This window comes from Ambystoma mexicanum, chromosome 7q (genome assembly GCF_040938575.1).
Source record: "Ambystoma mexicanum isolate Mex_15411 chromosome 7q, UKY_AmexF1_1, whole genome shotgun sequence".
NCBI lineage: Eukaryota > Metazoa > Chordata > Amphibia > Caudata > Ambystomatidae > Ambystoma > Ambystoma mexicanum.
In genome coordinates, this window is record NC_090941.1 from 412,410,237 (window position 1) to 412,426,347 (window position 16,111).

Sequence of the window (16,111 nt, forward strand, 5' to 3'; positions counted from 1 at the left end):
GGTGGGGCCAAGGCTGGTTTCCCAGAGTATCATGAGCAATCTTCTTCATTGCTGCAGCTCTTCCTCTGAGTCCTCCAGCACTTCTACTTCCACCGTAGTGTGGTACGTGTGCCCCTCTGCCATGGAGATGTTAACTTCTGCAGAGGGCCCGCCACTGGATTGTGTTACTCGCAAAGTGACTACATCCTTTGACTTGGGTGATTTCTGTCTGCCTATGCTGAAAAATGTCAATTGTGCTGAAAGGGCAAAGTGCTGAACAAGTTATCTCGCCTCCTACTGAAAGGACCACATTTTGGAGAGAACCTTGCAGTTATGCATTGGATATTGCATCTAGTGGCTACGCCACCAGATCTACCTGCTGCCTGTACATCTGCATTCCCTATGATGGATAAACTCACGATGCCGGTAATGAAAAACCATAACAGCCCCGACATGAGCAACATACTCAAGGAATTTTTTTGGAGCTGACTATCCCATTATGGCAATATTTCGTCACTCTCGGAATTTCCCTGACATGGTCTGGAATGTATTGGTCTGGCACGGGTTTGTAAGCCATGCCAGTGGCATAACAAACCCAAGGAAGTGGATCATCAAGCATCAAGTCAACTAAATGTTGTACAGCTTCTGCAACTTCCTATAACTCTGTTTTTTTTGCTTTTTGCATTTTATATAGGTCTGTGTATAGGCTGCTCATTCTTTTCTGCACTCTTTAAAACATTCTTTCTAAAAAACAAATCTACATTAGTCTGGAAGCATCTTTATAATTCAAGAAGTAGTGACTACTCCTAAAAGAACTCTATGGTACTAAATATACACGGACAGTGACATTACAAAGTGCCCCACAGTTGCTTATTTGTTTATTTGCAAGGCTTATATAGCGCTTTTACCCAAAGCGCTTTACAGAGGAAAATAACAACAGTACAAAACAGTGAGTAAAAGTCAAAACTGGTACAATTCAGAGAGTAAGTTCAGGTGACGATTCATGGAAAGGAAATCTGCAATAGATGATTTTTGAGACATTTTTTAAAACTATGTAAGTGATAGACAGGAACGAATACTAAAAGGTAAGGACGTCCAGAGTTTAGGAACAAAGATTTAAAAGAGGCTTTAAAAGAAGCAAAAGCGAGAAGCAGCACAAGGAGGATGAGGTACTGAAAGAAAAACTGTGAAGAAGAACAAAGTTTGAGAGTGGGATCGTAAGAGAAATCGAAGAGCAAAGATAGGCTGGGGCGAGAGCATGGATATGTATGAAAACTGAACAGAGAAAGTGGCATTCACACCAGGGACGTCATTTCACCAAAATGCCAGGGGTAGTGGAAGTGACATCACACGACCCTTGACCCCTGATGACATCACAGGAATTGATGTCATTTGACCCCACCCGAAGTGATATCGCGGGAAGCGATGGAACACGACCTTTCACCCGTTGACAAAACAGGAAGTGGCATCACATAGCATTGTACACTACAAAAAATATGGTTACGATATCACTATAATGTGATGTACATTTCATACCTGAATGGATCGCCATATGTATCGTTAAGATCCGTGTGTGTAGGCCCATATTACCAAATTACTGTTATTATATAGCACGTATGCTTAAGCGCTTTACATAGAAGAAATATACACCCAATATCACCCAACCTGTGTTGGTACCCATTTACCAACCTCAGAAAGATGAAAGGCTGAGTTGAGGTGCTTGAGAACAGACTAAATCAGTGAATTCACCCCCTGAAGTTTGCCTGAAATAAACCTTTAATGAGTTTAGCAATTATTGTATAGAATTCCAGAAAGAAACATGTTTTGGCATTCCCATTATTTCTTATTTAGGTTAGGTTCAGTGCTGAAAGTGTTGCCCTCTTGTTCTTAATTTTTCTTCTTTTTTTAAGGGGCCTGAACAAGAAAGCTAGCCACTCCTGAATTAAAGAGCCACATGGTGCTGGCCACAGCCCAGGAGTTTGCATTGCAAAAAAAAAAAAAAAAAAAAAGTTTTTCTTTTTAGTTTTTTTTTTAGAGGTCGCAAGGGAGACTACAGAGGTCGCAAGGGAGACCTCAGAGGTCGCACTTGCGACCTCTGGCGACCCCCAAGTCCCTGATTCACACCCCTGCTGAACAGGTAACCAGTGGAGAGGAGCAATATAAGGGGGAAAAGTAGAAGAAGGAGGTACACAGAAAAGAATGCTAACTGCAGAATGTAAAATAGAGTGCAAGGGAAGAAAGACGTAATTTGGAAGGCCTACATAAAGTGAGCAGCAATAGTAGAGACAGGAAAGAAACAGCGATTGAAGCAGAGTTTTAGTAGAAGAAAAAGTAAGCAATTGACACAGTTCCTTAATGTTAAAAAGAGGAAAACCACAAGAGCGAACCACACTTGCAAATTTGAACCTGGGATGAAAAAGAGGGGTCAAGTATGACACCCAGATTGTGCGCTTTTGAAGACATGGGAAGGTGGCAGAGCTGAAAGGATTCTTGATGAAAGTCTCTGATCATCTTAGGCTACAGTGCTGTAGAGTACATTAACATTCCCTTTTTCTAACCTTCACATGGGCATCTCTGCAAGATCATAGATGAACTGCTGCAGCAAAAGAATGACAGGACAGTTTGACACCTAAAGTAAACCCTTTTGCATGATCACAGGATTGACGCCCGCTTAGGTGTCATCTACCATGCTCGGCAGACATTGAGCTGGAAGTAGAGGACTGCAAGGTCAGTTACTGTACCATGCTCACCAACTTTATCTCACTCCACTCATCCACTCTTGCTCACTCCACTCACCTGGCTCCATCCTTATGGAACGTTCTGCCTGCATCGCTACGTGAAACTACCGCCTATGCTCGGTTCTGTAAGGGTCTTAAAACATATCTGCTTTAATGGTTCTCTCTTTTTCAGCATTCCTGATTCTCTGCATTTCAGCCCCTTGATGCCTTCTGGCTTTAGGTTGTGCTCTATAAGTACCCCTACATATATAATACCTTCACACCACTCACCACGCTCTTCCTCACCCCACTCTACCTCACCCTACTCACACACTTTATCTCACCTCACTGGTTCTCACCTCACTCTACCTTATCCCACTCTCCCTCATCTCAATCAACCACTCCTTCTCACCCCACTAACCCTCTCTTCCTCAACACACACACCACTCTCCATCACCCCACTCCATCTCACCCTAGTCATGCCAACCACTGCATTTTACTCAAATCTATAATAAAAGTGCTCAGTTCATACAAGAAAGTGGTACTTCCAAGGGATATCATCTTCCCCACTACGGTATCTAGTCCCTGTTGTTTTACAAAACCCTTGTCTCCCCTTGAAGACACTCTAATCTAGTCAACAAAAAGAATCTTAAATATGGTCAATAAAAATTCAATAACCATACTCTTAAGAAGCCTTGTTGTCTCCTTGCTACTCTAGTTTTACAACCAAAGTCCCAAAAGGTTGACCAAATCAAAATTCAAACCTACATATCACAAGTCCATCCCTAATCTATCTAAACAATGTTACAGTATTAGCTCCATATTCAGGCTACTCACAGTCTGGGTTTCTTGCTGCATTCTCTGGTTTCACCAGATGCTCCTCTTTAGATGCTCTGTTCTCTCTGTAGCGGTATGTGGGAAGTGCCTCACCGACCCTTTGGCTCCTTGAGCATTACCCATCAGGGTTTTCACTGGATGTGTCTTTCCTAGACCAGAAGCTTCTTAATGCTCTCAACAGGTACCTTTTGGACCCTGATTCTTTTAGGATTCCCAACAGGTCTCTCCTGGAGTTTGGATTTCTCAGAGTTGTCAGCCGGTCCGAATGGACATTTGCTTCTTCAAGATTCACAACAGGTTCCTCCTGGGATAAAGCTATCTTGGAATTCACACAGGTTCCTCATGGACCTTACCCTTTTCAGGATTCACAGGAGGTCTCTGCATAGACAACTTGCCTCCTGGAGGGTAAATGTCAGGCCTTACTCCAGGTCTTGGTTTCAGAGTCTACAATTGGCCTCTTTCTCAGGCCTTTTCCCCTAGACCTTTCTACTAGTTCATCTATCTGTGGCATCAGATAGGCATCAAATGTTAACATTTCAATACAACATCTTCAAGATTTATGAGTTTTTTTTTAAACAAGAACCACTGGAGAAGACCAATTACTTGGTGATAGTTCGATTATGCCTAACTTCAGCATTTTATGAAGTTCTTCCCAGATAAATTCTCTCCATGCCTTCCGTTCTCACCTCGACTACCCTGGTAGATGAACTTCAGGTAGCAGTGGAACCAACCCCATTTTAATGACCCGCTACACTAGTAGGAAAAGATGGGAAGTTCAGCCAACTCACAACACCTACTCCACTGGATCACACCCTATTCTTCCTAAACCCCCTCTACCTTACCTCACTCAGCCCTCTCACCCCACTCTTCCTCTCACCACTCACCCTCCTCTTCCTCACCCTACTCAACCCATGCTTCCTCTCCCCAATTTACCTCACACTACTCACCCACTCTACTTGGCCCCAATCACCCACTCTACCTCACCCCACAGCTCTACTCCTCCTCAACCCACTCTGCCAACTCTAGGTCATGTTACACTGCCACACTCCACTCATATCAGTCTAGCTCATCCCACAGGACCTTATCACACACTTCCTCACCCAACTCATCCACTCTTCTTCACCCAACTCTACTTCACTCTACCTCACCACCTCATCCCACTCACTCTTTCTCACCTCACACTTCTTCACCTCACTCTACCTCAATCCACTCACCCCTTCTAACTCTCCCCACTCACCCACTCTTTGTTCCCTGCTCCTCCCACTCTGCCTCACCCCACTCTCCCTCATTCCACCAGATCGCATCCCACTCTTCCTTATCCACTGTACCTCACCTTTCTCACCCACTCTACACTTCCTCACTCCACTCTACCTCAACCCACTCATCCACCCTCCCTCACCCACTCTTCATCAATGTATTCATCTGCTCTACCTCACTACACTCACCCATTCTTCTTCACCCTACTCTAACTCACAATACTCACCCCCACTCTACCTCACCACCACACTTCCTCACCCCACTCTTCCATACCCCACTCTACCTCACCTGACTCACCCAATCTATTTTGCTCAACCAACACGTCCCTTTTCACTCTAACCTACCTCACTGAGTGGTCCACTCCCCACTCTTCCTCATCCCACTATTCCTCACCTTACTCTACATACTGCACTCATTCCACTCTACCTCACATCACTAAACCTCATCTCAGTCTTCCTCACCACACTCACCCCACTGTACCTCATCCCATTTTTCTTCCCTTACTCTTACCTCATCCCACTTATCCCACTCTTTGTCACCCCACTTATCCACTTTGTCTTACTCCACTAACTCACTCTTCATCAACCCATTGTAGCTCACCCTATTCATCCTACTCATCCAACTTTACCAACCCCACTCTACATCACCACATTTACCCACTCTATTTCACCCCATGAACTCTCACCCCACTATATCACACTGCAATTATCAACTCTTTGTTACCCCACTAACCGATTCTTCATCACCTCACACTGCCTCACTCTACTCACCTCACCCGCCCCTCTCCTTCTACAAAGCACTTTTCCTCACTCATTCTCACCCATCTGGACCTCATACCACCCTTCCTCATGCACCCATTCCATCTTCCTCACCCTACTCACCCACATTCTCAGTCACTATTCCTCACTCCACTCACACGCCCTCACTCACCACTCTACCTCACATGTCTCACATCACTCTTCCTCACCCTACTTATTCCACTCTCCTCAGTCTACCACACCTCATTCATCCCACTTTACCTTACCCCAATGGACCTCATCCAACACTTCCTCACTCTACCCTACTCAAAACCACTCACACATCGTGCCTCACCTGCATGGCCTCACCCCAGTCTTCCTCACCACACTCTATCTCACCAGCTCGCCCACTCTACTTCCTCCCCAGAGAGCTCAAACCATTCTTCATCACCCCACTCACCTCCTGGACCTCATCATACTCATCTTCTCTCCATCCATCCTCCCCTAACTTTACCTCAATTCATTCACTGTACTCCACCCAACCCCACTCGCCCACTCTTCCTTACCCCACTAACCCACTCGTTCCTACTCTACTAGCCTATTCTTTCTCACCTCACCCTATCCACCATAGCCTACCTCACTGTTACGTCCCTGGCTCTGGCTTCCATTCACTATTGCACCCTCAACCTTTTCATCTCTGTGTTCTTGTTTAGTTAACAGCTTTGTGGCACTTGTTTACTCATTCCTTCTGTTATTTTTCTATATTGTTCTTCCTTTTCTCCTCTTCTACTTCTCTGTTCTCCCCCCGCCAAGCCATCTCCAATCTGCCTGTAGAGGAGCAGCTGCATGACTCAGCAGGAAACCGTGCCTTCATATGTTAGAGACCAGAGATTGTGCCGTGTTTGACACCAGCAGTTGTGCCAATACCGCAGCATGTGTTCGAAAGAAGATACCCATTCAGACAACCCTACCGAATGTATCCCTGAAGGGATGACAACTTGAGGGAGGAACTCCGTGAAGGAATATAAGAAGGAGCAGAGAAAAGAAGTCAGTGAAGTCACAAAAAGTATGTACAACGTTTCAGTTTCACTGACTGAAGATAATTTATGGATCCTAAAGAAACTAATGACGAAGTAAGGAACCGAGTGAACTAAAAAATATAAAGGAAGATTACACATGCATGAAGTGTTGCAGAAAAAAAACCGGTCAATAATTGTACAGATGCTGAAACGCAAGGTAAACTAATTCATCATAGAAGCTGGCTATATATAGTGATTAGAACGCAGGCAAAGCTGCCGTTGTATAGAAACTGGACATCAGTATCTTGATCAGGTAAGCCAGGACCCACGAAGCAGGAAGGGAAAGCAGTGTCGCAGCAAGAATAAGTGGAATTGTGGAGCTGCAAGATGAGTTTGTCTGGCCTGGAGTCAATACTGAAGCAGCCCGGTCAGCTACCTATTCTGGAAATGGGCAAACATGCGAAGGATGAATCGTCCCTTGTTAAGGTGCAAAGAAAGAACACCAAGAGTGCCAAGTTTAATTCATTGAGAGCATTTAAAAGCTGCAAAATGGACCAAATCGTGATCTTCTGTCACGTGAGCCAAAACTGAAAATAGAGTTCGAACTTGAAGTCCCAGAACACGATAGCGAGTGCTCTCACTCCCATGTATTCTAAAAGACAAGGATACTTGCAAGGCCAAGTTCAAAGACAATCTTTGTGGCAGAAGACATGGGCAATGAGAGATGCTGGGCTAAATGGGTGGGGAGGTAGAGTCATGCCCTTTCTCCTTGTACCTGGATCTGGTTTTACATGCTGCTAAGTGAACCAAATGTTCCAGATCTGGCACAAGAGTGCCAACCATTTATAGTAGTCCATACATTGAAGGACCTTATAGTTTGAAAACCAATGAGAAACTGAGTATCTAAAGTTTCGGAAGATGACATGTTTTAGAGGTAGGCATATGTTGTCCACCTGATAGTGGGCAGCCAATCACAGTCCTAGTTTCTATAGATAGTATACTTAGATGTTCCCCTTAAGCCAATCCCGACCCTTAGTAGGTTTTTCATTATTGCCACGTAGTATGACATCACCTCTGATGTATTTTTGATATAAAAGCTATGTTTTGTGTCAAGATCACTGAGAGAAATCGAGCGTGCATCTGTTGATATTCGTTGTAACTCCCTGTTTTAGATAATTGTTAATAAAACAGTACTTTGCCATCTTCCTGAGTTGGTTTGGTTATATGGACTCAGAATTTATCTGTGTGATCCCATCGATTACATATGCACGTTCCTAAAGGGCCCTAAGCTTGCACCAGTTTTGCACTTTATTATTCTCCCTCATTCAACACTCAAGCTCCCTCCTGTAACTTCAATAACCTCATTTATCCTTCTCTTTCTTCAGCCTCTCCACATTCAGTCTTGGTCTTTGGAATGCATGTTCCATCCGCAACAAGGCCCACTCTGTTCTCGATATTTTCCTTCATCTCAATCTTCTTTCTTTGTCCCACCGAAGCATGGATCACTCCAACCAACCTTGTCATAACTGCTGCTCTTTTCTCCTCTTCTACATCTTTCTCTCACACACCCCTGTTCCTCGGGCCAAGGGGGCGGTGTTGGTCTTCTCTTCCGGTCTATACCATACTTTCTACCCGCTCCAATCTCCCTCTTTTCCGTCATTTGGATATCCGTTCTTGTGTTTCACAAAGCCTCTTTCTATTGCTTTGCTTTTGATCTTCTGCCCCCTTGGGCCTCTTAACTCCTTCTGTAATGATTTGATCTCCTACTTTCTTCTCTTCTCCATCATTGGATCTTTCATAGATTCACATGCTTGAATAGTCCCTGTCGTCAGACTGGGAATCCTCATGAATTTAAATAATTTTACACTTTTCCCTATAGGAAAATGTTACACAGCAAACTCCATAGGGCCTGTGTAGCGCCTCACTTGTGCAGTCCCTTCACCTCCTCTGGTCCTTTTTACCCTAACCAATGAGGTGGCAGGGCTTACGCTCCACCCTAGTCAGCCATCTTCAGATTTTTCAGTGTGGTCTAACTGAACAGGGGAATCCTCTTGAGCTCTCTGAGCCTTTTTCAATTTAGTTTTTATAAACCCATGTTTTACCCTACCTAAAGGTAGTCCCCATTACTGAGATTGTGCCTTCATTGGCAGGGTGTTCCTGGACTCAGGGCACTTTCGTTTCCACCTAAAATGTCAAGTTTTGGCTGCCTTCCTGTTATCTCATGGCAGAGCCAGAAATGCACACTGCCAAGGAGAAAACCTTCCTCTTCAGGGACTGCAGCAAATGTGGCAAGAGGGTGGTTTTTTATTAGAGACCCTCACACTGGGGACCAATTCCTTTGGTGACAGTGCTCGGTACAAATACCTTTAACATTAACATTAACACATATTGTATGTATTGCCTCTATCCTCAAGGGATTCAGTCCTGCAAATTGTGTCAGACCGTCTCCAAAAAGACTCTGGAGGACAGGCATAAAAGACTCCTGTTACATTTGGAAAGCAGCCAAATGTCTTCTGATGAAGAATTTTCGAATAACTGCACCTTCCACTCCCACCAGGCAGGCTGAGATGCAGTCTCCAAAGAGGAGAGCTTAATCAGTGGACAGGAGGTAATATCCTCCTCCCAAGGGGAGGGAAAGGAGTGAGAAGTCCTCCCTGGGGTGAGAAAAGGCTTCCAAGGACCTGCAGAAGGGGGATTATCATAAGAAAGGTAAAGATTTTAAATCTTCTTCATCGGCGGAACGATTGTCCAGGAAGGCACTGTTCATGCCAAAACCTTCCCCACTGTCCACAAGCGGCCTCCCATCGTCTAAAATGCTTGGCCCGTCGATGGACAAATCATTGTTGTCCAAGAAATCCATGACCTCATTGACAAAAACCTCATCGTCGAAAGAGTCGTCGACGAAGCATTCGTCCACAAAGCATTCGTCCATGAAGCAGCACTCATCGATGAGAACATCGTCATCAACGGAAACTCCATTGACAGACACCCACAAACAGCAAAAACTGGCCCCATTGACTGGCACTCCGTCATCCATGGCAGCGGACATCATAGACAAGCCTCCTATACATTCAATCCACCCAGAAAAGGAGCTAGTTGCCCTGGAATCACAAACTCCACAACTAGAGAGCTTAGAAGGAACTGCACAGTTGTCCCCAAAAACAGAAATGGCAGAATTTCCAGACATCCTGCAGGAAGAGTATTCAGGGGGGAGGAGCTACAGCCAGCACAGCCTAAAGAACATAGCCCACACTGTCAACCAATCATGGAAAACACAGTGGATCCCTTCGACCCGGCTCTAATACAATCCATGCACAAAATAATGGTGGAATTTCAGAGGAGGCAAAGAGCAAGGTTGCTTACTACTCTGCCACGTCGAGGAGAAGACAGGCCATCACGAAGCAGGTCCCCTGTGTCCCACACTAGAAGCAGGTCCTCCAGGGCCTGCACTCCATGCACTTCACCACCTAGACAGTGATCACCATCTGTCAGCTTTCACCAAAGTCAGCGATTCCATTACAGTGGGTCATCCAGACCTGAGAGAAGGAGGCATTCTCCCTCCCCACCACAGTCCTCACTGCAAAGGACCCGACATCCCAGAGCACCACCCACTATCACGGTCTCCGATTGGCACGAAGACCCCACGGATGACCAAATGGAACCAGACGACCCTGTCAGGGAGTTTTCTGGCACAGACACACATGGTGACAAGCCAGAGAAGGGTGAGTTGCTGCAAGATACTGTAAAAGCAAAAAGAGAATATCGAGGCTGAGTACCCCAAAAGGAAATACACCAACACGGGCTTACAAAGATACACAGATCTTTATTCTACAAGTGAACAGTTTTCAAAGGACAAAGTAACAGATAGCTATCAGGCCCTCAGTACAACACAGCGAATACCAGCCCTGTTCGGTGTGTGAAGTGAGTGGGGCTGTACATCAGAATGTTCGTACTTTTTATACAGTTTCTCTACATGATGTCCAGCCCATCTGCAAGTTAACCATTCCTAGGAATAGGGGTTCATGCCGAGTTTGTTCCTAATTTATTCATCTATACATTTATGGATTATCCTTAATACATACTCCAATAAGTTACAATAGCAACAGTGTGTCTTTGGGTTTGACATTAAGCCGTCGTACATATTTCATACAATGTAGTCAAAGAAAGTGTTCATATTCAGTATTTAAACTACATTGTGCTTAATATATGTTCATGGATTAGTATCGTTGGCACAGGTAATCCTCGATCTACAGGTCAACGAAGGACAAGGTCTCATTACATGACCCTAACATTTGGCCTACGGGCAGTTTAATCATTAACTCGTGTGTGGAGGTCAAGACAGCCATGTTACAAGCAGAAGAACACTGTCCACCATCTTAGAACACAGGTGACTTTGGAGTGAGAATCAAAATGGCGGATGAACCTAAAATGGCGGCTAAATCTATCTAATGTCAGAACCTTGAAGCGCGGATTTCTTCGCAGAGCGACTGGGTTTAGGCCAATATATACAATAAGGAAGGCACAATATGATTTCCCGTTTAACAATATGCCCGACACAGACCCAGACCATTAGGACACTGTTGTCATCGAAAAACAGAAGAAACATGACTCTCCACAGGGATCTTCACCAGCAGATGATATAGTCTCGTTTGACTCCACGATTGCCAAATCTGCAAAGATTTTCAAACTACAAGTGGCTTCGGAAGAAAAGACATTCCTCTATGAACATAGGGACAAAAGACACAGGACAGAAACCACAATCCAGATCCTGGATACACTTTGGAAAGTGGGGGAGAAGATTTTGGCCACCCCCTCTCCACATCAGCATTGGTGGCAAGACCAGAGAAAAAATATAAGGCTCCCGATTTGGCTCCATTGTGCCTAAGAGGGCACCCGAATCCTGACTCTGTGGTGATGGTGGCAGTGAGAAAGAGACTACAAAATCCAGCCTCACCACTCACAGCACCACCTGGCAGGAAGGGATAGAAATTAAAGGTGATGGGTCAAAAGGTTTCAGCGGCTGATTCACTGCCTGTAATGGCCGGCAACGCTGTGGCTATGATGCCCAGGTTTGATAGGGAACTATGGCTCAGAATGTCACGACTGGTCAAACACCTGCCAACTGAGTTTCAGGAGGAGGCTAAAGCCATAGTCACGGTTGGTGAGAGTGTCTCAGACCATATGATAGATACCTCAGTGGATGTAGCCCACTGTGGTTTTAGACAAGTGGCACATGGCACAGTCTTGCGACGTCAGGCCTGGATGAAGGCCACTAGCTTTAGACCAGAGGTACAGGCACAAATCTTAGACAAGCCTTTTGACGGCCAGAAACTCTTTCGGAAGAAAATTGATGATCACTTGAAAGGCATCAAGTCGAACACAGATACAGCAAGGACAGTAGCTCCCTTAGAGACAAAGATAAGGAACGCCGTCCTTTTTGTTCTTTTCAGGGGTCCAACTCAGGATACAGAACATACAACATGTTTTTTCAAGGCCAAACATCATTGTCAGGCTCCTACCAAACGGGAGGCAGTTACCATAAGAGCTCCATGAGATACCAGAGCCAAAGAGGTAAAAGGGGAATCTGGCCAGACCAGAGCCCAGGCCCAATTAATTGAATCCATGACGACGCACCTCCCATATCACACCTCGGTGGGCGGTCGCATAGCCCAACACCTGCGTCATTGGAACACTATCACTTCAGACAGATGGGAGTTACAGATGGTACAAGGGGGCCACACCATAGACTTCATATAATCGACCTCCGTCGTGACCTCCTCGACCAAAGAACACACAGCTATTGGAACAGCTGTGGGCGGAGGTCAACAAACTAATGCTAAAAGTTGCAATAAAGCGGGTCCCGCTCCAACAAGAAGGAAAAAGAATGGGCAGTGGTGCCCAATACTGGATGTAAGGGCTTTCAACAAATGTGTGCACCACCTCAAGTTCAAAATGACATCCCTCCAGTTGCTCCTCCCATGGCTCAACAAGGGTGACTTTCTGGCCACCTTAGACCTGGAAGATGCCTACTTTCATGTTTCCATCCACCCTTACCACAGACAGTTCCTTCGGTTCTTAGTGGGCAAACACCATTTCCAGTTCAAGGTGCTTCCATTTGGGCTCAGGTCAGAATGAGAGTCTTCACAAAATGTCTAGCACCAGTTGCCACCTATCTCAGACTGTTGGGAGTACACGTTTTTCCATACCCAGATGACTTCCTCATAAAGGGGGTGTCCGTGAGAGCAGCATCAGAGGTAGTGGAAAAAGGCGACAGTCCTGCATTAAGATCTAGGCTTTTCCATCAATAAGGACACGTCCTCTCCCGTACCAGCACAGACATTAATCTTCCTGGGGGCAGATCTGGATACTCGAGTCCCAAAGGTATGGCCATCTCCAGACAGAGTGGCGACGATACAAAGCCTCATCACACGGTTTCCGAGAAAAATAAACTCCACTGTATGACAATACAAGTCCCTTCTGGGCATGATGCCCTCCTGCATCTTCTTCGTATCCAATTGCAGACTAAAGATGAGACCGCTTCAGGAGGAGTTTGACAAACAATGGGTCCAACACAGGGGATCATGGGAGGACATTGTGCATCTCACGCCAGCATTCCACAGGGCCTTGATATGCAGGGGGAAGGCCACCAATCTGCTATGGGCATGCTTTTCAAACACCCACATCCACTCTACTTCTAAGGACAGACACCATGATGTTGGGTTGGGGCGCCCACTTGGGCAACCCACAGGCCAGCAGGGTGTGATCAGAAAAAGAATCCTGCCTGCACATAAATATGCTGGAACTCAGGTCCATCCGTTGGGCACTGAGATCTTTCCTACCAGTTCTCACCGGTCAAGGGGTGACGGTGCAGACAGCCATCACTACATCGATGCACTAGACAAACAAACAAGGGGACATGAAATCCAGCATCCTGTCACTAGAAGCGCAGAGACTCTGGAATTGGGTGCTGCATCACAAGATCCACATGAGGGTAGAGCACCTTCCTGGGAAGGACAGCATACTAGCGGACAAGCTTAGCAGACATTTCCTACAATCCCACGAATGGGAACTGAGCGATTGGGAACTGAACCAGCTGTTCAACAGGGGTGAGAAACCCAAGATAGAACTGTTTGACACATCCAAAAACACAAAAAATGCAGTCATTTCATTTCCAGGCACCTGGAAGACCCCTTATTGGAGGATTGGAGAGGGAAGTTCCACCACAGATTTCCTCCAACACTGTTGATACCATGTGTACTCCGCAGAATGAACGAACAACCATGCCCCATGATCATGATAGTCCCGGCTTGGGCAGTTCAAGTATAGTACACTGAACTTCTTCAACTATCACAGGAAACCTCCATCTGTCTCCAACCACATCTGCACCTCTTTTGAGCAGATTTGTGCTTTCATCCTTCAAGGTGCACCTTTCGGCCATCGCTGCTTACACCACAAACCCTCATCAAGAGTCTCTAGTCTCGAACCTGCCACTCAAAGTCTTCCTGAAGGGTTTAATGTGCACTTTCCCCAGGGAACAGAAACTCATCCCTTCATGGAGCCTTAATACTGTCCTGGCAGCGCTGATGCGAGCACCCTACGAGCCTATTCATAGCCATCACGTCAGCCATATGCATTTTGGAACTACAGGTGCTTTCCACTGAACTCCCATTTTCCAAAAAGATAAAGTAATTCTCCGATCTCACCCAAGATTCATCCCTAAAGTTCTGTCTGAGTCTACATTGTCGGAGCTGATCGTATTACCGACCCTCTTCTGCTGCTGAGCAAACACTGCACTCGCTGGACGTGGCTAGAAGGATGCAGGACACTTGTAGGATGCAGCAAGGAACAATGTATCTCCAAACAGGGTCTGGCACACTGGGTCTTCAGCTTTTTCGCCCACTGCCACCAAATGAGAGATGATCCACTACAGTCCCCACTGACAGCACACTCTGCCAGAGCGAGAGCAGCTTCGGCAGCATTCTAAGTGGGAGTGTCTCTAAGAGATATATGTCGGGGCAGCCATATGGAGCACGCTCACACGTTTGCCCTGCAGAAGGGAAACGGCAGTGGGAGAGGCATTGTTTCAACACCTATTTGTTTAAGGTAGGAGCAGCCTAATATGCTTATACTAATTATCTGTATCCCGCATTCCCGTTACCTTGTATCTCTATTACGTGCTCTGTACATTGCTCACTTCTCAGAGTGAGTCTCTTACAGATATGTGTATTATTGACAGACATAGACATGTATATTTTAGCATATATATAAATACAGATGTCTTCCTCTCAGACACTTTCATAGTCTTTTTGACTGGTCGGTATTCTATTTAAGCATGTGAATCTATGAACGATTCAATGCTGGAGGAGTCTTTGTTACTTACCTGTAGCTGTTTTTCTCCAGCATTGGTATCTTTCATAGATTCACATGCACCCGCCCTCCTCCCCTGGCGAGTGGCTACTCTGTTTTTTTCCAGTTAGTCATCCATGTCAGTCTATACGGTTCAAAATCTGAAGATGTCTGACTGGGGTGGAGCTTAAGCCCTATATACGAAATGTACCAATGCTGGAGAAATACAGTTACAGGTAAGTAACAAAGACTTATACCATTAGATGCTCCATGGATTCTTCTAGGTTAATTTCAACCTCCATCTTTCTTCTACTCATTCTTGCCTCCCTCTTCTTGCTGTTCTTCATTCCGATCATCTTGCACCTGTTCCCACTCCTTATTCCCATATATCTGGCTCGTCTTTTGACCCAACCTTTTCTTCACTTACCGTTACTTCAGTGTCAGCCCTTCCTGTTTACCTACACAACCACTCTTTTTTTCTCACTTATTCCCTCTCACCCTTCCTCCTCTCTTCCCTCTTCATCTACATTCCTCTGTTGGGACCTCCTATCCTTCCAACACTTATTTTTTAATTTCTTCTTCAATATCTTCCCTTCCTTCTTTGTATGCTCTTTCATCCTTCTCAGTCACCTCCTTTCCCTCTCTGCTATCAAATTCAATCCTTGACTCTCTCTATCCTTCCTCTTCCTTCTCTTCTTCATGCAAGCCACCTCAACCTTGGCTTACTCCAGCTCTTCATTCTTTGCGTCATTCGCTGCATCACACTGAACATCACTGGAGGAAATGATCTTAATCTCTCCTCTCTCCGTTCTGATTATGACACTGCTCTTCTTCTAGCTAAACAACATTATCTCATCAATCTTCTTGACACTCTCTCCTCCTATCTTCGCCGCTTATTCTAGGTCCTCAATCGCATTCTTTCTCCTTCTACCCCTCATCCTTCCCTTTCCTCATCCCTCTTGGCTACTGGCTTTGCCTCTTACTTTTCCTCTAAAGTCAGCCTTCTTCGTTCATCTATTGTCTCATCTTTCTCTCCCCCTCCTGTTCTGTTTCCTAACCCTGTCCCTCTTCTGCCCTCCTTTTACTCACCTCTCTGCCACAGACATCTCCTGCTTTCTTTCCATATCCCACCCTACAGCCTCTCCATCTGATTCGCTTCCTTCCTCTCATATTCCCAAAATCTATCCCAGTCTGACTTTGTATCTGGCCCTACTTTTTA